General features: G+C 44.6%; 1 long non-coding RNA gene across 2 annotated transcripts in view; it reads right to left on the bottom strand.

Annotated features, from left to right (window-relative positions):
* LOC146861781 (uncharacterized) overlaps positions 1–22,114 on the bottom strand; it is an 819,473-nt gene extending 797,359 nt beyond the window's left edge. For both annotated transcript variants that reach the window (XR_014978049.1, XR_014978048.1), the window contains exon 1: positions 21,405–22,114. This is a non-coding gene — a long non-coding RNA (uncharacterized LOC146861781). The remainder of the gene's footprint in view (positions 1–21,404) is intronic.
* Between the last annotated feature and the right edge of the window lie 1,038 nt (positions 22,115–23,152).

The raw sequence follows: 23,152 nt of genomic DNA, 5'->3' as shown, positions 1-23,152 counted from the left end.
GCTATCATTCGTGTCACAATTGCTACCCTCTCTCCTCTCTCCTGGTCCTTTCAACTTGTCCCTCTTTTCCTTTTTCCTCCCTACCCCACTTTCCTCACTGGTCAATGCTGGATACAACGTTGCTCCCTCTATCAAGTCAGTTCTCCACCTTTTCTGTTCCTCATCCCATCTAGCATAAATGTATGTCTGCACTGCCTTTCCAGCTCTGCCTTGGTATTTCTCCCTCTGAGTGACATGTTCCACTCACTCCCAAGCGCTAAGCACTTCAGACTGAACAGGTATAGGTAGAGGTTTCATTTCATATAGATTTCTTAAGCTTTCGATGAATCCCACATTAACTGTACCATAGCGTGGGAATGCCAATGCACCTTCCTTTTCTCTCTTCTATGATCTTGTGCCACTGAGTGAGCCAAACACAAGTATGAAGTCCTACATTTATCGCCATATAATGGCTTGCCGTATCTTTCAGTAGATACTCTTCTCCATGTCTGACAGGTATTTCCACATCTTCCCTCACCAGATCACATAACATCTTAAAACATCGAAGTCTTCAGCAATTTTGTTAGCGAAAGAAATCAGAAAAATTTCAACCCAAGCAGAGTTTTTCCCCCAAATTGTCACGCCAAACCAGTGAGCAAAAGGAACGTGACACCTGATGACTGTCTCACGACAAACCCTACAAAACTCTAGCAGACAAATCACAATACAGGGTACACTTTTAATATCATCCTGGGATCTTAGGTCACGTCAGACCCGATAATAACTTCCGTACCCCCACACGCCCACAACAGTGAAAAAACTCCACTAGACCTCACACCGTCATCATACAAACCGCAAACTACATACAAGCCACTGCCACATCTAATACTGTTTTTATGAAGGACCTTGGCCTCCCCATTAACATTTCTAAGACTTTTACTATGAGTTGTGGCTGTAGTTTTCGGAGAATATAAAGTATGTTTGTGAACAGGCAAACATTAGCTCAGACAAGAAGTTTTTCCTACCTAGGTATTTGATTTAACCAAGGAGACTTGTGGGCACAAGCTATCCTTGCAAAAAAACTGTCATTCATCAAGACAACAGCCGCGTGGGCGTCTTTTCCAAGACAGCTAGGTAGGAAGCTGCTAGCTGAGCTTATTCAAATTTATATAAGGCCAAATGCACCACCAATGTAATGTATGGGGTGGGAGTATGGGGTTTTGCTACCACCCTCCCTATACAAATTGGTAAAAACTCTTTTCTAAGATATATTTTATCGGTGCCAACCAGCAAACCTTTTTATGCCTGTCACGATGAGTTAGGTCTTCCTTTTATCTCAGACCTCATTAAATTAGAACCAGTTCTCCTATGGCATAGGATCTGGGCAAAGGACCAGCCAAAGCAAAATAGGAAGATCATACAGGATTTTCACGAAGGATATTGTGCACCCAGAATAGTTTACCGACCCTACTGCCTTACAGGCGATTTCCAGAAAGGCCCTAAGAAAGGAGTGCCTTGAACTATTGGTTATAGTAAGAATGACAGGAGAAATTTTAAAACCCAGTGTAAGGCAACATCAGTTAATTAAAACTACTACTCATATGGAACCTTACCGTATATTTGTACCGGGTAGCTTCGACAGATGGTTATTGACCTGGTTTAGACAGAATATTGTGAACAGACTCATGACCCTTCCAAAAATTAACGACTGGTCACAGGATCTACCTTTGTGTCTGTGTGACAATCATTCTACCCAGTCCACCATTCATCTGGTCTTATTTTGTAAATGTTATGCTGTGTTGAGGAGAGCATGAATTTTACCGATTGCGGCAATGCCGCCCTGCATTAATTAGACTTCAGTTATTGGAGAATGAACAAACTGCCTGGTGCTTAGCCACGTTCTTTAAGAAGGTACTCCTCCAAAGCAAACTGTTTGTACCAAATGAAGTATAACATAGCGAGCTTTGGTTATTCTTATGGTTTTATTGCTTTGTTTTAATAACACCCGATATTCTAATATCGTTACATGACCATTTTAAAAAGTGCTTATTGTTGTGAGAATATGTATTTTTGTCTTTTTATGTGCTTTTATGACTGCTAAAATATCAGTCGAATAAAGCTTTCCTTGACCACATCTAACCCAAGTTATACTTACTCCTCAGCTGTAACCTCCACTCTCTTCTGAACTGGAACTTCGCAGAACCTCCGAGTTGGGACATAAACACTAGGGGTTAGGGTTTGTGGTTTACTAATCTGAAATAGTTTTCCCCTCGCTCTACTTCAGGAAGGCATTATCCTGACACTGCTACCATCTGAGGATGTTCTAAATCTGGTTGATTGTCTTCCCTGGGTCGGTAGACCTTTTTCCTTGCTCGACAGGTAAGAAGGAGCAAAGTACATTACATATCTCAATAACAGTGAAACAAATTAGTCACACAATAAAACTAGGACTACTGAAGAAAGTTAATGGGTTTAATTACAGACTCAGAAACCGACTGAACTAGATGAGCCTCAAAAGCATATTGCAGAAATATAGTATTACAAGAATGAGTCCAAATCTCCTAATCAGAATCAGTCCAAACAACAGGAAGCCCACCAAACTCTCGGTGGCTGCTCTACAAAAGATGAGAAACAGAAACTGTAGGTTTATTTGCAGAATTTGATTCTCCTACCTAGTCAATAATATCTCTAATAAATCTAGCTTACTCTACTGTATGCTAACTTCAGGGAAACCCTGACCAACTATCAGAAGCAAGGAACAGGTGTCAGTATGACAAGCCTTTGGTTATTCTAATTTAGCAGAGCAGTTAAAGTGCACTTGGCGTTTGAATATATGTGCATGTGCATTCCACTAGTAATACATTTATGAAATATTATGTTAAATAATTCGTACCTACATAAAGTTTGATATTACATTGTTAAACATTCATATCACTATGAACAAGAAGGACATTTCTATTTAACACTAGTATACACACATTGAAGAATCCTGCTAAGTTATCATAGAGCATTTCAGTAATACTTTCGAAATCACTTGTGTTTTTGTTAGAAACCAGAACACACAAACTAAAGAAATGTAAATAAGTGATGTGTAAGGGCAGAGTCAAATTAATCTGCTCCAGAAGTCGACCAAGCATGTATCATGTGTCATGTTGCATGAACAGAGATCATGGCAATGAAAGGGGTCATTCTTGTATGAAACAGAGTGTTGTGCAAACTCTCGGTGGCTGCTCTACAAAAGATGAGAAACAGAAACTGTAGGTTTATTTGCAGAATTTGATTCTCCTACCTAGTCAATAATATCTCTAATAAATCTAGCTTACTCTACTGTATGCTAACTTCAGGGAAACCCTGACCAACTATCAGAAGCAAGGAACAGGTGTCAGTATGATGGAGTCTTTCATAAAAGTACTCTGAACTTAAAAGTAAAGCATGAAGCTACACCGTGAGAGGAATCGCATAAGAGGTGTGTTCATTGTGAAATTCTGAAGGTCTCTGCTCTCTAATTAACAATATAACACCTATTAACACACAAAGTATCCAAGGCAACCAGCTTCATCATTTTCCCAGTACTTTTCCATCATCCTAGGTTGAATTTAGCAAAATTAGGTTCTTCTCTCATACTCTTGATTAGACACATTTGCTTGTCCTTGAGCATCCCTTCTCCGCCATGAGAACTCATCTCCCACATTGTTAACATGTCTTCTTCTCGCCAAGAAATTACTCCCGAACCTTATTTTTGCTACAAATAAACAATCCCCTACTCTATCTACTGAAGCCTTGTATCTGCACCTGCAGAGGCGAGAACATGTAAGAAGAACAATTCTCATGTGAATACTAAACTTTGAAATCGAGAAGCCTCAGGCCTTTGGTTATTCTAATTTAGCAGAGCAGTTAAAGTGCACTTGGCGTTTGAATATATGTGCATGTGCATTCCACTAGTAATACATTTATGAAATATTATGTTAAATAATTCGTACCTACATAAAGTTTGATATTACATTGTTAAACATTCATATCACTATGAACAAGAAGGACATTTCTATTTAACACTAGTATACACACATTGAAGAATCCTGCTAAGTTATCATAGAGCATTTCAGTAATACTTTCGAAATCACTTGTGTTTTTGTTAGAAACCAGAACACACAAACTAAAGAAATGTAAATAAGTGATGTGTAAGGGCAGAGTCAAATTAATCTGCTCCAGAAGTCGACCAAGCATGTATCATGTGTCATGTTGCATGAACAGAGATCATGGCAATGAAAGGGGTCATTCTTGTATGAAACAGAGTGTTGTGTATTTGGGACCATAGGCAGAAGATAGCAGGGCAGTTATACAGAATATGTGTCATAATGCAGTCGGGCTGGGTATACCTCCACCATCGCGAGTTGGAGATAAGATCTGAAATCACAAATTTCTAGGTGGACCAATATCACTTCTGTATCATCTCAAAGAGTCAGAATTTGATTCTGGCCTCATGGGCCTTCTGTCTAAATCCTCTAAAGTCTGTTCAATTTTCTTCTGTTTATTGCAATTTGGGATTATCTTACCAGGAGGTGTGGAGGACAGAAAATAGGTATCACAAGTGTAGATGTTGGACTCCTTTATAGGTTTCCCAGAGAGTCAGGTATAGGTGGAGGGTATAAGAGTCCATGGTCTAGTCCCCAAGATACTACGGAGGCAGTGTTGTACTTGCCAGTAGCTGCATAGGTGTGACTGCGGTAGGGGGAATTTCCCTCATAGGGTGTTAAAGAATTTCAGGTCACCATTGTGGATAATGTCACACAGGGCCAGTATCCCTCTGTCTCTTATTTCCACCACCTTAGCACCAGCAGGTGATTGCCTACCTGTATGGTGGAATCATTCCAAAAGGCTGCCTAGAGGTGCAGTGGGACAGGGATTTGTAAGAGTTTACTTTCACAACTGTATATCCCTTAGGGGTTGGGTAATAGGCCGGAGGGCATTTTGTGTTGGGATGCTATGAGTCATTGCACATTCCAGACAAACCCAGGACAGGGGTCTGTCGCCCCTGGTTCCACATAAGACAGCTGGGCTAGATGTAGAGCATGATAATAATGTTTTATGCAAGGCACCCCCAGTCCACCACACTTTCTATGCACTATCAGTTTAGAAAAGGCCAGCCATGGCCTCCTGTCAACCCAAATGAAAGGTTTATTACCTTTTTCTCTTGCCGATAGCAGTGGAATTTGGAGAGTGTCAGGATACTGAGGACGTAGATAAAGCGGAGGACTACCACCATTTCAATCGCTTGTGTTCTACCTCACAAAGATAAGCTGAGATGCTGCTGGTCACTTAATCAGCATTTATTTTGGTGATAAGGGGATCTAGGTTATCTGAAACCATGCCATACAGGCTCCTTTTGATGAGACCGCCTAGGTAGTTGAGTCTTATACTTTTCCACTGAAATGGGAAGCCAGTGACATTTACCATCATTGTAGCTTGGGTAAATAGGAGTGGGCAGAACTTTTGGAATTTGACTCCACGAATTCTGCAGAGTTACATAAAAACTCAACGAGATTCTGCGGAGTTCCGCCAATGGGCGGAAATAAACACATTATGCTGCTCGTGCTGTAATTTTGTGGCAGGAGCTTGTTCCATGCTGAAAAATCAGTGTGAACGTCATCTGGCGACGCACCAGAGGGCAAAGTTACTCAAGTTGTTTTTGCTTTGCTGCTGCTCAAGTAGACTTTCTACTTGAGCAGCAGCATTCCGACTATGAACGGTCACGACAGCTCTTGACCGCCCGCGTTCAAAAATGTATTTGAAAGGTTTTATATAGCGCTGGCTAGACCCAAAGGTATCAGAGCGCTTTACATGAGTATCGTACCATAGTTGCAGGTTATATCATTACAAGGTTACACAGTTTCAGAGCATAGTTACACAATTACATGTTAGGTCGAGAAAAACAATAAGGACATATACGCAAGGGAAAGAGCAGGCATGGGGGAGATTCAGGGGAGAGGGGGTAGGAGCGGGGGAGGGGGAGAGACTGAGCATGAAAAAGGCGGGGGAGGGTGATGTAGGCACAAACCCGTGGACGAGTCAAAGCTGCGTCCAAAGTCTGGTAAGCTGTGATCCCAGGGGAAGTGGAATCATTCACACATCTCTGTTGCGTGAGGCTCCCTTTACGCAGTTGACTCTCTCAGAGGGGCCTCTGAGACTCCAAGGCCTAACTACTGGATCCTTCCCCAACAAGGGGAGAGGGAGTGCTTTGGCAAGGGGGGCCATACCATAACCTCAACTGTGAGTGGCTCCATTGAGGCAGTGGACTCTCTCAGAGGGGTAACTGAGACTCCAGAGTATGAATAATGGATCTTTCCCCAACAAGGGGAGAAGGAGTGCTTAGACAAAGGGCACAAGGGACAGGGGGCTAGGCAGTGTAGATACATGTTATGTTGGGGAAATCGTTTTTTTTTTTTTGATAAAGACATATACGTGAGGAAAAAAAGCAGGCAAGGGGAGAGATTAAGGGGAGAGGGGCTAGGAGCAGGGGAGGTGGTGAAAGAGGGAAAGAGGTAGGGGAGGGTGAGCGACAAAGCATGAAGGAGAAGGGTGGAGGGGGCACAAACCGGAAGACGAGTAAAAGCCGCGTCCAAGGTCCGGTTAGCTGAGATCCCAGGGGAAGTGGTATCAATCCCACATATCTGTTGCGAAAGGCTCCCTTTACGCAGTGGACTCTCTCAGAGGGGTCTCTGACACCTTCCTGAGAAATTCTGAGAACTTCTCACCAGATGTCCTCCTAATGACCAGAAATCATGCTTGGGGGTGCCAAATCTCACTTGTGCTAGCCAACTTACAGTTAAAAATTCCACAATGCAGTGATTACAGGATTTGGACTGAAATTTTCCTTAAAAAGATTCCACCAATTCCTCAGAAGAGAACAGAATATTTTGTCCACCCCAATATTGGACATGGGCAATGCTTCACTCTTGTCCCAGTTGATCTTGTTTATCTTGTCTCCTGAAATCATAGAAAAGGATGATATAAGGGACAATAGAGCTGGTAGTGACCTATTTATGTCCATGTGTGCTAGCAGAATATGGCTGCATATGATACAATTTGGTAACACCTGCAGTGGTAGATTTCTCACCTATTTCGAGAAGACTGTCGGATAGCCACTGCCAAAGGCTCCATTGCTAGTAGGAGCAATAGGGGTGATAGGCTGCAGCCATAACTAGTCTCTCAACAGAAAAGCATCTGACAGCAACCCCCAACAGTTGACTTGGGATGTAGGTTTGGTGTAGAGACAATGGACTTTTGGGATGAAGTTTCACCCCAGGCCCAGTCAGTGAAGGACGCTGAACGGATACCCCTAGTCTATGCGGTCCAACACCTTCTTGGCATTGAGGGAGAGGGCGAACAGAGCCTCAAAGGAATCCTTGGAGCTCCACAGGAGATGGGCTAGGGTTCGTAGATAGTTATGAGAGGAACTTCCAGGAACAAATCTCAACTGTGTGTCATATATCGGGCTTGAAATAACATGCTTAAGTTGTGTAGCCAGTATACTTTCAAGGATCTGTGTGTATACGTTTAGGAGGGAGATCAGGCAGTAACTGCCACACAGTAGGGGGCCTTTTCCTGTTTTTTGGTATGACTGTGATAACATCTTTATGGGCACATGGGAAAAATACCCCATTCTTTCTGCTTCTTCAAAGGCAGAGTGGTGTTTGTCCACCATGTCATATTTGACTGAGTAGAAAAATTCACTACGAAATGCATCCTTTTCAGGGGCTTAGTAATAAGGGAGGTTGGAGATGGTCAGTGCCACTTCTTCTTTGCTGGTTGTCCCATCTAGAAAAGCTCTGCCATAATCATTGAGGCTGGGCGATATTGGAAAACAAAAGCTTCATCACCTTGGTTTTGGCGCTATATAGGTTAGCATAGAAGGCCCCAAAGGGATCCACGCTACCCAATAGGTTTCGGACGGTATGGCCAGAACTGTCTGATGACTGGGATGACTACTGTAACTTACCTTTGCTGGAGTTGCACGGCCAGCAGTCTAATTACCTTCTTGCCACATTCATAATGATAGGTTTTGAGTTTGTAGAATGCAAATTTGCCTTTTGATGTGTATAGCGAATTGAGTTTAGTTTTAACCTTCTCTAGTGCACAGATATTGGCTGCTGAGGACCTAGCAGTGCACACTCATGTGCGTGTCTTTTGGTGTCTCATTAGAGGATACATTGTTGTTGTGTTTGCTGTTTGTTAACTAGAGCTGTGTCTTTCATCAGTTGGCCTCATAGGGTGGCTTTGGCGGTGACCCATAGAATTTTGGCCAATGTGACAGTGCCTTGATTATCCTTCAGGTAAGCAGAAATATAGGATTACAATCTAATTTTATATTGGAGTAATCTACAACGAGCTACAGAAAAACCCCAAGGAATTCAAATAGTGACATGCAAGTCCAATCTGACTGGGACATTGTCCGAGAGGGAGCTATCAAGAATGGTACAATTTTGGGTTTTCGGGTAGACTGGGTGGGACACAAATAAATAATTCAAGTGGGATTGTGTACCCCGGGCAGCAGAGAAAAAGGAATAGTCCTCTTCTGCAGGGTGGAGGAGATGGCAAATGTGAAGCAATCCGTAGTCAACACAGAGATCACACATGAGGGCACTATCCCCATCATTGGTCTTGTCTGGGGGATCTGTAGGGTCCAGTATAGCATCTGGTATCAGATTCCAGTCTCCACTATCACAACATTAGAGATATTCAGCACAGACAGTGGTCTGTGAAGGCGGGGCAGAAAAGTGAGTTTGGTGCCAACAGGGATGTAGACGGATACCACGTGTACTATTCTAGAGCTGATTCTGAGTTTCCTGAGCACATAAAATCCTTTGTGAGTTGTCCATGCTTGGATAACTGTAGAGGGGTTGGCTTTGTGGATAAGGATGGGCATGTCACTCTTCTTAGAGATCAGTGTTGTGCCATGGGGTGTAGGTGGGGCAGAGGTTTCAGATGATCTACAGTTATAAATTTCCTTCCCCACCTAGTCTTGATGAATTTCTCCATTTCTTTTATCGAGAGATGAGTCTCTTGTATGAGGATGATGTATGCATCTTGGTAGGTGAGATAGGACAATATATTTTACGTTTTACATAGTTTGTCAGACCATTCACATTGAGTGTAATGATGGTCAGGGCTTGGAATGTCATACTGACAGGTGTGGTGGTGTGCTGGTCGTGCCTAGGTGTGGTAAGGTGTGAGGGGGCGGGGATGGGTTGGGTAGTGATCAATTTCTCCTGAGTTTATAAGATTGTTGCAGAAAGTCCATGGGAAGGGGGCTGCAATTTGGCGCAGAGGCTGGAGAGGTTAGTGGGAGGGGGTGTAAGGGAATGGGCAGTGAATGAGAAAATGTCCCACTAGGAGAAGCAGTAGGCAAGGGAGACAGTTGGTGGATCGTGTCAAGATGAGAGGGTATGAATGTGTGAAACAGTAGGGGTAGGTACTGTGGTCGTGGCTTTCAATGTCGGGTCTCAACTTCTTCAAGGGTCCAAAGTCACCTTTGGGTACTGACAATGGCCAGGAAAAAAGGGTTCAAAAGTACCAAGGCTGGAGAAGGAGCAAGAGATTGAGAAATGGTGTTTGCGGTGTAGATGGTGGTGAGAAGCTTAGGAGCAGGCCTCATAAAGGTGCGAGGTAAGAAGAGGCCAGGAACTCTAGTCATTTATATATGCACCAAAACATTGTGCCCCAGTCAGTCAGACCATGCTGAAGGGGGATGATGGCAGTAGCAGGGTCGTACAACTGCAGAGAGTATGGAGGCTTATGCCTGGGGTCTTGAAGGTGGATGCAGGTAGAAATGTGCATTTGCAGACTAGAGGGAGAGGGCTCATCTGTGGCCATAGTGCAAGAGGGCAGGGCCCCCACGCAGGGAAGCATGGTAGGCTGTGGTTACTGTGGTCTGCAGTTGCATGCAATATTCAAAAAGTGGTGTCTGTCTTGAATGGATTGGGGACTCAAACGTGTGGTGGAAACCCTCTCTGACACCATAGGTGTTGTGGAGGAAGAGGGAAGTGGGGGCATGGGTGATGTTGTGGGGGGCCAGTGACAAATATCAAAGTGGTAGCAAATCTCAAAGGGGGAATGGACCACATAAGTCTCAATACTAGAGTCTCAGAGCTTTCTTTTAGTCTTGGATATCCTCAACCACATGTTCAGACTGCGGTGTATGTAGTCTCCGCTTAGTGTGCTTCGGTGGATGGCATCATCAGGTCTTGTCACTTGAGTGTCCCGTTCAACAAGTGACAGCAAAACCTCTACCAGGAGGGAGACTCTCTGGATGTTGACAGTGGTGAGTGGATTCACATTATCTCCTGTTCCTTAGGTGAATCTTTATTGGGGGAAAGAGTAGTCTAAAACAAAACAGTGTTTAGTGTATGAGTCACTGGTCCATGACACCTAGTGTTTGGGTCGACATGGTTTGGCATGGAACAGCCCCTATGGGTCTTTGACCTTTGTCAGGAACAAAGAAATATGAATGGAGGCCTTATACTTCAAGGCTTCCAGGATAGTGTGTTATTACACTTTGCTCCAGACAGAACATGGTTATAGGTATGGTCCTTAGGCCTATAAATTGAATATGCATTTCATTTGCATCATGGTGTGGAGAAATGTAGGACAGTGATTTATTCTTGGCTTTAAAACAACCTGCATAGTGCTTCTGCATGCATCTCTCCAACCAAATGTTGATAGTGGGGTTAACCACATCATTCACAACATTAGTCATAACATCTTCGAGGAGAAATAGAAGACTGGTCCACAACCACGTAAAATAGTGCTTCAAAAGAAAAACACGGTGCAGCTAGAAACATATCTCCCGAGGGGGTGGAGGGGGGAAAGAGAAGAAAGTGGAAGGGAAAGGGAACAAGCTAGAGGAAAGGGGGATGGGAGAAACAAGAGGGGGGTTAATGAATGGGATGGGCAAATACCAACAAAATGAGGGAGTAAAAGGAGCAAGGCCCCCTCACAGGTGCAATATTCATCTGGCCCAGAGGCCACAGATCCAGGTAGGCAATGTCCAGAGGTCAGTTCCTGGGGGGTAAAGCAGAGGTCTCATTAAGGTGGAAAGAGGGTTTAAAAAGGTGTTCTGGAATTATCTCAGACGTCAGCATGGGTCAATTCTTCTACTGTCTTATCACCCTCTCCAACTGTTCTTGGAATGGGTGATCATGTTGCCCTTGCCAAGAAGGTTGTTTCAGGCAGAAGTGGTGACACCGGAATCTTTCAGTTAAGAGACAACAAAGTCCATGCTGGTGTCGCCCAAGTAGACCAGAAAGTGGTCCAAGTCTGTGGGGTCATGGAAGTCCCTAGAACGTTCATCTATGGTGATCAACATGACAGCCAGGCCCAGGAGTCAGTCAGTCAGTCAAGTAACTTTATTCGGTTGATTTGACCATCAAAGTAAAATGGGTACAGAATAGTAAATTCACCAACACTTACAATGATTACTGATGTTACAATATACAACATTAGCTGACAATAAATACGTCTTCATAAGAAGGTTAACAAGCATTGGCATTGCTAATAGGTCTCGGCTTTGGGACCTTATAAGTGTTTAGTTATGCAACAGTTAATGTTGTTGCAGTAAGGATATTGTGCTACATAACTAAATACTTAAAGGTCCCAAAGGTAAGACCTATTGGCTGTGCCAATGCTTGTTGTTAACAAGTAGGGGGCGGTTTAAAGGGAGGTGATTAGGGTATTAGTGAAGCGTGAAATTTCTTGTAAAGTTTTGGTCATGAAAAAAGCATAAGACTGCCTCAATGAAGCAGCCTTTTTCTCTATATGGGTGTCCTTGAATTTGGAATATGCCCCGATTAACAAAAGTTATACACAGCATACTTCTCATGAGATTGTTGGACTTTAGTACCTCAAACGCTCGCACTGTCAGAGTCCGTAAAATAACTGAAAAGGTAACCGAGCAGTGCAAGGGACATGAAGAGGTGGTAGACCTCAACAGACAAACAGGCTTGCTTAAAATCGAAACCGGACTCTACTTTTCCTTTCTGGCCTTGCGGGTTCTGTAGATGGGGAGGGGGCTGAACGCACGCACAACTTCCACCTAATTGGACTTTTATGTCATCATGTGCGCACACTTTACTGTGCATCCGGGACCTCTAATCGCCAGTGGAGCCGCAGGTGGTGACGGAAAGCAGGCCGCTGTAGGGAATGTTGGTTTGTGCTTACATTTATGTACACCATTAATACAAATGGGGTAACCCAGAAAAAGTCAAAGGACCTGGGGATCCATTGGTACAGAAGACAATTGGTCCTAGACAATATGATTAAATAATACAGTCAATGATGATCATGTTTCTTATTCATAAATGTTTAAATCCTGAAATAAACAAGGGGAAAAAAAAACACGCGAAAGCAAGGCCAAATACATTCAAATTAAGACAGTACCCACTGGTATAATTATGCCGAAGAAACAATTAATTTATTCATAGGCAATTCTCCATAGTTCAATTTAAAGCATACATTTTACTTAAACCAAAAATGAGGGGGGTTACTACCAGGACGTGTGAAGAAAAGTGAAGCGTTGGTGCTCATATGAAAGAAAACAGAGTCAGAGTAATAGAGAACACAATATTTTTACAATATACAATATCTGCTAAGGCCGAAGTCCTTAGGTTTACAGGCCTGTCCCTTCTGTCATTCAAAAATTTAGACGTTCTTATTCATTTACATCACAGTGACGCTTCATCTGTGACCATGGTAGAGGGGTTGGGTACATGGAGTACAGGCCAAATGGGGGGAAAATTTGTCGATAAAAAGGCCATCTATCCCTAGTTGGCGGAATGATACTACAAACAAGAGACACAAGGGAGATATTCCACCAGGGGGAGAGGGGGCTACAGGAGGTACACCACCTTCTCTGATTCCTCTGTTACCAGCGGTTCTGATAACGAACAAGAGAGACCTGGGACAAGTTCCGCCCCCTACCCAGATTACTCCACTAATGTTTTAGAGGAAGATCAATGGGGAGTGCATCGAGGGAGGGGCCGTCCCTGGGGAAGACCCAGGGGTCGGGCACAACCCATGTGGAACCAGGGCGGGGGCAGATCAAAGAAACAGGTGCAGTTCAGGCAAGAAACACACGGCGAAATTCAAACCCGTCGACAACACTACAGGTGGTGAATCAACCACATTACATTAGACAAGACAGCCCATTGATCAATCTATCAACTTATGTCCTAAAATCAGAGGAAGTAGGAATTTTGGAAAAAGGTTTGTCATTTGTGCCCACTAACTTACCTAATACATTCAACTTAAAAGTTGAGTTACACCAGTTTTTTCGTAAGATTTGGCTCAAACAATACTTTAATAAAGTCCCATATAAACCCACATTCAGTAATACAGGACTTCGACCACCATCTATTTTTACTCCCCCACCAAAAATGGTGTCCCACAGTGTTTTAGCGTATGAGCAGGTGGTCATGAGAGATGTGAATAAGTTATTATCAGAGAGACAATATACTAAAAACGTCTCCAGGAAGGAACGGCGAGCTCTTCAATCACTGAAGAACAACACCGAGATAGTGATTAAACTCGCCGTCATTGACTGTATTATTTAATCATATTATCTAGGACCAATTGTCTCCTATACATTTATGTTCAGTTTTGTTATTTTTAGAATGAAGCATAAATCGCCTGATATGGGCGGTGGTAGAGTTAGACGTGGAGAGGTTGCGGGGGTCCATATGCTGTCTATTCATAACTGATGCTCGTTGTAAATTGGGCTTGGCCCCGATTCCAAACTCTGCTTTTACGTGGAAGCGGGGCTTCGAGTGTTGAAAAGTTGAGTATAGATGGGTGGTTGACTAGATGTTGATTGCCTAAAATGACGGCGGATGGCAGGTTTGCTTGGTATCTTTGGTGGGTGTACGGGGCAGTAGTTTTCGAAAGAGGCGATGACGGATATTGGAGATGGGGAGGTACCTACTATCGAGCGTGTGGTCGTCACCCTCTGGCGGGCAGAACTTCACCCTCTGGCGGGCAGGATGAGCTCGATTAAGAAAAATCGTTGTAGACAACAGGCAGAACAAGCTCCATTTTTTAAAAAAAACGCTGTTTTCAAGTAAGCAAGAGCTGGCTCCCTTTGGTTTGTCTAGGCGCTATGTTAGGGTGAGTGCAGGGTTTGTAAGTACCAGAACACGAAATTTCCCCCGTTTACCACATCGGAATACAATCTACACATAACAAGCCAGGCTTCGAAAGTGGTGCGCGCGCAAGCGAAAGTGGAAGCATCGCGTTTGCACATATGTTTATAATTAACGCAAGACGCGGCCGGGGAAGGGCGGAGGAGCGTTTAGAGAGCAAGCGAGAGGAAAGCCAGATGCCGCCTGATCTGGCTTTGAAAGCTGGCGGCTGCGCGCGTGAACGCAAGCGCTAGGCCAGCAGAAGCCCTGGGTAGCACTTTTAAAAGCACACTACTAAATGTCTCTCCTGACAGCGCATGCGCTGGCTCAGGCGAGACCTAAAAATGAATAAAACATTGTGAATTTAAAAAGGGAAAAGAGAAATTGGAACTTGTCAATAAAAAACATACATTAGCAATAAACCATTATTCAAAACATGCAGCTAATGTCTAATAGGCACAGTTTCCCTGGATCATCTGAGTAGCTCCTTTAGTTGAGTCGACCAAGCTTACAAATATCATCATATAAGGAAGCTTCGTATTGATAAAGTTAAGCGTGAAGATGAGCCCCAAACAGTGTACTCAGACATAAAACATCAGAGTGAAAGATGGAGAAAAAAAGTGCTAGTGCTTATAATACGGGAATACCACTGTACACACTTGTTATTTAGCTAGTACAACTGTAGCTTACAGTGTTGTACCCTAATAAAGGGGAAACCAATGCGCAAATAAATAAAGCATATATACATAATAGAAAAGTCTGCTTCGTTTCCATAGCCTCTCAAACCCGTAGTACAATTTGTGAACAATTACTTTCGAGACCACAGCCATGATGACAAAACTATAGATGCTAGTGCTAACGGTGTAACATGCTCAAACTATATCTGTAACTAAAGAAGCCGGGTAAGGTTAGAAAGCTACAGTAAGTAGGGCATTCTTCAGTCTAAGTCTTCTTATAAGCCACATTTTCCCCAGAAATTTGGCCACTGCACAAACTAATAGTGGCTTAGAGTCTGTTTTTAGTATACGCAGCGCCTCTTGATGACATCGGGTATCCATCAGCCTACAAACGGGGGCTAACAACTTGAGCCTCGGAGATTTGTAAAGTGAGCATGCAAAGAAAACGTTGCTAATCGTCTCATGAGCCCCTGAGCAGTGGGGACAGCAGCGTAGTGCATCGTCAGATCCCCGCTGCCAGCCAGCTGTAAATTAATTCAGAGGGAGAGTACCAAATCTAAACTGTATGTACAGCTTTCTATCATTTGGGATGGTGATTACCTCGATATACTGCTCATACATACTAAATAGCTTGAATTCAAGAAAATCTATTGTAAGGTGGCCACCTGCTAGTGATACATTTCTCTGGTCTACCCAATTCCAATAACAGGTCTTGATGCAGTCCCTACTAGGTAGCAAACTAATATCAGACTCAGCCCACAGATTCCCCAAAACAATTGCAGAGAGGGATTTTTGGATGTTACTAAACCACCCAATTTTTTTCGAACGGTCTAAGTTACAAACTTCTTCAAGGGCAGCCACATAGTGGATAAGCTCAGGTGTTTTTTTCAGACGTAACCAAAAAAGAATGGGTGTAATCTGGCTTTATCCACTATTGTGGATCTACCCTTGTCGTGTCTTAGAGGGAGCAGTGGAGTACTCTGCAGGAGGGAGCAAAGAGACCTCAGGAATTTATTTTCAGTGCGGAGAAGACCCTCAAGGTTATCAAACCCCCACAGTTCAGCTCCGTATAGAGCAGAGCTTACCACTTTCTGATCGTAGATTTGGAGCAATGCTGCTATCGGCCTAGTTTGTGAAGCCCTGTGTTCCTTCAATAATGTCCTGTAGTTTTCCTCTGCTGGAGGGACCGTTTCAGGATGTGATGTTTCCAGGACATTTTCCCCTCAAGCGTTACGCCCAAATAATCAAAAGTGTCCACTCTCTCTAGGGGCATCCCATCCAGCAATAGTTTGCCCTTGAATGATTTATGGGGATTTAACTGCATGAGTTTTGTTTTTGAGCAGTTAATCTCGAATCCTCTACATTTACAGAGGGACATAAAGCAATCAAGCAGCAATTGAAGGTCACTGGGAGTTTTTGAGACCAGGAGGGTATCATCCGCAAACAGTAAGGTTGTAATTTTCAATCCTCCCAATTTGGGGGCATCTGCCTGAACCTCAGCTATGTACTTCACCACTCCGTATATGAACAGTGAAAAAAAAGTGGGCGCCAAGACGCAGCCCTGCCGTACCCCTCTAGCAACTTTGATTAGATCTGTCAGCTGCCCTTGGTCTCCCCACCTCAACCTTGCGTAGTTTCCCTCGTGTAGCCATATAAGAAGAGTCAAAATGTCATGTGGGACCCCCTGATCATGTAAAATCTGCCATAGTTTAAGCCTGGGTAGGAGATCAAAAGCTGACTTTAGATCAATAAAAGGCAGTATACAGATTACCCTGTTCTAGTAGTACTGTCTTCCAGGCCAGCATGGAAAAACGAAAAACTTGAACAACGGTGCTCACTTACTTCCTGAACCCCGCTTGGTAGGGGGATAGTATATTGTTTTCCTCCATCCAATCTCTGATTTTGTTTAATAGAGCACGGGAGAAAACCTTCTGAGCGGCATCAAGTAGGCTGATTGGTCTATAGTTGGAGGGTAGTGAACGATCCCCCTTCTTGAATCCTGGGATAACTTTGGCTCCCCTCCACGACAGGGATATCGGAGCCCCTGCGGCAATTCCATTTGCTAAAGTCAAAATATAGTTAGTCCAGTTCGGGATGTCGCTCAGGAAAACATCTCCAGGTATGCCATCAGGGCCAGGCCTTCTGAACCTGTATAAACTGCCGAGAAATGTTTGTACCATGCCGCTTCAGAGGTTGTTTCGATTTTTCGGCATCGCCCCTCGTAACAAGCAGCCAGAACAGCTGCAAATCTTTCCTTTGACAGGCTTCACGAATTTGAACCCAGCGGTATTCTGTTCACTCCTTTTTTGCATCGGCATGCGCTTGTTTATATTGTTTCCTCACAAGTCGTATCACCTCTACTTGGTTTGCTCTTATCACGGCTGCCAGCTCAAGCCACAGCTTTTTACACTTAGGGGTGAACCAGGAGATGATTGTCTGATGGCTTCTTGCCGTGAGCCATTGGAAGAATGAAATGAGAAGCAAGCTCAGAAAATAAGGACGTGTGGGTGGTTGTTCTTGCTGAAAGCTGATCCTGTTTCAGTAGTAGATCACTAAGAATGTTGGTACTGTTCAAAAGTGCTTGATTAATAACTTCCAGCTTACGTTCATCAATAGCTACTTGTGCCCACTTAAGACGCCTATTGTTGTTCGTGGAGCATACCTCCTTAGTTGCAAGCTTCGCAGCAATAGAGCATGAATTCTCCATCCAACTACTGTTGATTGTAAGGTCAAGGGGGTTATGATCACTATCTGTGGTTTCTTTAACAATCATATCCAATACATCAGGCCACAGTCTCAGATCAAGTAGTACGTAGTCAATTCAGCTCACATTGTCCGTTCTTTTGAATGTATTTGCCCCCTTCCTATCAGATAACGTACAGCCATTGGCTGCCTTGAGACCGTACTCAAGAGTGAGGGCTTGAAGCTGTAGGGCAGTTTGGGTCTATTTTTTGATAGGTTGAAGATCAAGTAGAGTAACATGCCACAACTCATCTACCATGTTGCTGTCTGTAGGGTCATCTATACCCATTGGTTCAATCGTAGTATTAAAGTCTTCGGCTATTAGTAAAGGGGATATGGACTCTATTTCTTCAAGGCAATCTTCCAAGGCTTGTATGGTTGGTGATCTTAAGCCCACTTTGACGCCATGGGCACAGACATTATAAATGTCCAGCCCCTTGCCGTTCTTGCCCCTCAGGTTGATCGCAAGTATATCTGGGCTATTGGTCTTGCTCACCCTGACGGCACATTGTAATTCAATCTTTATCCAGATCAGTAGTCCCCCAAGCAGCCGCCCCGGTCTACTTTTCAAAGCTGGGCAGCTTACCATAACATAACCGGAGATAAAGATCGGTGCAGTTGCCCACGTTTCTTGCAGGATGCAGATATCGAAGTGCTCTATGTACTAGACCCAGTGGAGTACCACCTTAGATCTTAAACCTGCCACATTCCAGGTAAGTATACGGAGTTTAGAAACCAATTCTGCTGGGCCTCTTCGAATTGCCTGGAAATCCTCCATTATATTGCACGTCTGTGGTGGAGTAGAGCATACTTTCTGGTCTAAACTTAGCAGTGGAGTGATGCCGATATTGGCTGATAAAGAATTTGGCAGCTCCCTGGTGATTAGCTTGAGCTTCAGTGGCAAGACACTATGTGGGGCCCCGGCCCGGTTGCACTCAATGGAAGATGGCAATACATTGATTGAGTAACATAAAGTTGGGGGGGTTTCGAAGACCTGCTCCACCTGTCAATCAATTAGGGCCAAAGGTGAATCCATCCCCAACTGGGCATCGTGCCTTCTATTTGCTTGAGTCTGGAACATGGCGGTGGGGGTTATACTTCATCTGTATTTTAGTGGAAGTGGGTGAGCATGATCTTGCCTCCAATGCTATAAGGTTATGAACCAGGGTCTCGTCTTTCAGATGTAATTCAATCGGTTGGTGAGGTGTTATGGTTTAGCCGTCTTGTCCAGGAGATGTCTTCTATAATTACCAACCTACACCCTCTTGTTTTCCGGATCCAATGTATTGCTTTGTTAATCAAAGAATTTTTCTCTTCATATTTAGCTAGGGATGATGGAACTTTTGGTACATTGATCAAGAAAATACTTTTAGAGAGAGGTCGGTCTCGATCATACCTTGGGCTGTGAGGATACTCTAACTCAGCTGACTGAGTTTCATTTGATCCTGCTGGCTTCCAAACCTTTGCCTCTACTTCTCTTGAGTGCCACGTTTGTATGGACATAAGAGGGATGGGAGGTGCTGAGTTATTAGAAGGTTTAGGTGCAACACTGGTACCTTGCATAGTATCCTGTCTGCGTTGAGGACTCGGTGGTTCGGTGTGGGAGGCCTCTCTGAGTTGATCGTTGATCATCAGTATCTTAACTTGTTTGGTAAGTGCTACAATTAACAAGTTAAGTAAGGTGACTTCAATCCCCGAGATCCGAGATGAGCCTATGTGTTTCCAGCCCTACTGACGGATCCTCAGATAAAACTCCCTCCCCTCTTTTATCTTGGGCCTCTATCGCAGGGACCTGGTGTACTGTAACTTGGGATACCAGTGAAGGTATCCTACCTTCTACCTGACCTCTTGTTGGGCTTTCAGATAAACCATGTAGCAGAGAATAAAGGTTAGTAGTAGAAACATTAAAGATGGTATTGCTTGAACAACTATTAGCCATCTCTGCTACATCTCTAAGGTCTTCACTTGAGCCTTTACCTGTCACCTCAGTGGGTGAAAAAGTTAATACTTTATCACTAGTGGCTTTTGCTGAATCAAGACGGGGGCAATGATCTAGCACCAATGCCATAGACGTTGCGCTAAACGTAGTGCGCGTGGAAAAATGGACAGGATTATTTTAGTTGGGTTAGAAGTAAGGCTGGGGAGAGGGGGAGGGTTGGAAACGCTAGGTGAATGCGGAGTATCTGAGACAGCTGGAATCAGAACCGGATCTAATATGTCATGGCATTCTACCAGAAGATAATCAATACGGTTAAGAACACGATTGGTAGCACTGAGTTTTTGGGTCTCCTTGATTTTGCTAACTATCCTGTGCGGCCCTTCACTCTTTCTATCCCCCTCTTTATCAACAGACTTCCTTTTTAGGTCTCGCCTAGGCAGTGCATGTGCTGTCTCTCCGAGACTTCAAGTAATCTATATGTTAGGTGAAACTCCGTCTATTGCCGGGCAATATATCCTGCTGCTCGCCATTTGTTTAACGTTGGCATACCTTTTGTTAGCTGGGTTTTTACAGGCTGTTGATCCGATACTGACTTTCGTTTAGTCTGTAAGCAGCAAAGCCTAACTACTGTTTTGGTCCGCTTTTGTGTTTGATGTCTGTTTGAGGGGAACTTTCTTTGACGTTTACGGCAAGAGCTGATGAAGCCCCGCAAAGGACTGCCCATGCTCACGAACCACATTGAAAATTTGAAAGCTAAAGAACACAAACATAGCTGCTTCGCTGTGGTGCTTGTTTTTGTCACCCTTTCCGCTGACCCACGCTCGCTCCCAAGCAAGCCCGGCCAACGCTTATCGGGAGTATTTTTACGAGAAAGCCATTGTTTGCCCTAAACACGCTAATAGCCTCCAGTCCAGTGTGCCAGGACATCCGTGTTTGTTGGGAGTTAGCTCCAGGGCAAAGAAGTGCATTAGCAGTCGCTGGGAGTGCTTTAGCTCTTTGAAAGAACAGATCGCTCGTTAATTATCGCACACATTTTATTCTGCACCAAAGTCCACACAAGACTGGAACGAGAGCAAGCCAAGGGCGTGGGCCCGCTTTATTATACATTTCTCCTGCCCCGTATGCCAAAGCTGTAACGCTGACAAAGACAAACAATTTAGCACAAGGCGCGTTTATCCCTGTACACCGCCCTCTCCTGCTGATGTATGTGGAGTGTGGACACAGGTCCCTCACAGAGTTCCCCAAAAATGCGTGCCTTGTAATTCGACATAAGGTGACCACTGCATTCGAAACTTTGAGATCTAAGCGGGCTGTTTCCTTTTTTAAGAGAGAATTAAAGGGCTAGAGCAAGTAAGCATTGGGGTGGGCGTTACGCCGATTTTTTGCACTCTTTATTATTTTCATAGGAGGGCCGCTCCATGCCCTTGTTTTAACCGGGTGCCCCACATAATGAACACAACAGGGCGCCAGCTTTGCTTGCACTGCCATTCGCTTTGAGATGCCACCAGTATCCACTGTACTGGATACAGCAGGGCGCAAGCCCATTCATTAAAAGCAGGGCGGCCTTCAATGGGAGCCCGCCAGCATCCAGCACGTCTTTGCTGGCAAGGTGACTCATGCTTCTTTATTCTAAATGCTGTTGGTACTTCACTCTTTATTCTTTGTTCCCATAGTAGTAGATCAATAAGTGGCGGTGCTTTGATGTGCAAATCAGAGAACAATCTAGTGAACCCAGACAAATAGTCTATATAGCCTCGCTTGCACCAATAGGAAAAGAGAACAGAATCAAAGAGACCTTGGGTCAACAGCTGGAGGAGGAGAGGCTCATTTATAATCTTAAAACTTAAGCAGAATAACAAAAAGAGCACGACAAAACCTATATTATGTTTATTAACTCACAGTTTTTGGAGTATAACAAAGTTCCGAGTCCCAGACAGTTACAGCTGGAATAGGGGCACGAGGACCGGAAGCCAAGGGGGTTGGCCCCGCCCTGCCTTTTCCTGGGGCGCAGGACAGGACCGCCTTTGGCACAGGCTTTGCCCGGCGCGGCCCGCGCGATGTTGACTCCGCCTTCCTGGGAGGCAGATGGCTTGTGGGGCTTGGAGTCCCCTCAGGAGCAGCACGGCAGGGCAGCAGCAACACACCCAATAACATCAAAGAATTACCAGATTGCCTATTTTCTAATAGCGAGGCAGAGTTCTGAGGGTCAAATTGCACAAGAATGTATTGGGTCCGACACCATTGGCTCCCCCTCTCCTTCACATATGTCGGCTACCGGATGGTTGCTCAAGGGACGCTACTTTAGTATATCGCGGCGGGTCCCTTTCGGCAGCTTTGCGCGGTCCAGCGAGTTCTCCCACTGCAAGGCAGCAATGCGGCTGGTGGCAGTGTCAGCACAAGTACGCTGCTCTTCCTCTCAGTGTACCCAGTTCGTACTTCTTTAGCGTTAGAAATTAACAAAATAAAAGTTAATGGCAATTAATTAGGCATGTATAGTGTTCCTTTAAAACAAACTCTGAGGCACTGAAGATAATTAACAATTTCGTTGCTCTTCTGGAACGTGACTCATGTCTGTTAACTCTCATAAGATTCGAGCACATTTAATCGGAATCCGCGATCTTCCTCGGAGTTCCTTGTCCGTATCTTGGGAAACCGAACTACGGGATCCGAGAACAGCGGAGTCCCCGTTTCAAGGCAAGCTGAGCTGTAGTCACGACAAAAGTGGAAGAAAGCTCCGCGGGGGAGGTTGCGGTGGTCACTCCTCTAGGCGCCCCCCTCCAAAGGTACCACGTCGGGAGACCAACAACCTTTTGACCCGGGAGTCAATATTTGATATCCTTTTCTGTGGCCTTAGAGTGAAGAAAGCTCGTCATTCAGCATTGGTTTCTGCAGAGAAGTCCGCCCTTCTGTCAAATTGTTATGTGGACCCGTCCCCCTTCGATGTCGTATGGTCCGTGTTTGCCTGCCTCCAGGAAGCTTTGAGGGGGTTAGTATGTTGCAGGAAGCATTCTATAATGGGGCAATGTTTGTTCTCCTCCATGGACAACTGCTAGGATCGAGCAGTAGCAACCCCCCCCCTCCAGCACCTTGAGACCCTCACGGGTGAGTAGTGCGCTATACAAATTCCTTGATTGATTGATCGTAGCCTGTGCGCCATTTGGATTTCGAGAGGATTTGTGAATGATAAACCAGTCAACTTTAGAATAAACTCGAGTAGAAAGGCTAACGTGTCTGATTGAATCCATCTAGTGACCACACCGTCATCCGCTCCACTCAACACGTATGCACAGACATCACCCAATGATTACACTGACACATTAGTTATGGGTGAAGAACTGCTGCAGGTTTATTTCATACAACATAAGTATGACGATAGAGTGGGTTATCTTACGGGCGATCCAGGGCAAGCAGCCCCTCGCTGCTCCGCCCGCCTTGCGAGCCAGCACGCACGGTGGGTCGATGCCCGGCAGTGCGGCACATTTTTCAGATCCTCCTTTGGATCACGTGATCTGTCTAATACTCCCGCCCCTTTTAACGGGGGCGGAGCGTGTTATGGCACACCCCTGGTTGGTCAGGCCCCCCAACCGCCCGAAGGACTAACGGGGCGCCGTCGCGGTCTTCCCAGAACCTCCTTCGGCTCCCGAACC

This window comes from Triturus cristatus, chromosome 2_2, assembly GCF_964204655.1.
Source record: "Triturus cristatus chromosome 2_2, aTriCri1.1, whole genome shotgun sequence".
NCBI classification, from domain to species: Eukaryota; Metazoa; Chordata; class Amphibia; order Caudata; family Salamandridae; genus Triturus; species Triturus cristatus.
The sequence above is the reverse complement of the archived record's forward strand: the minus strand, read 5'-3'. Positions and strand labels throughout refer to the sequence as shown.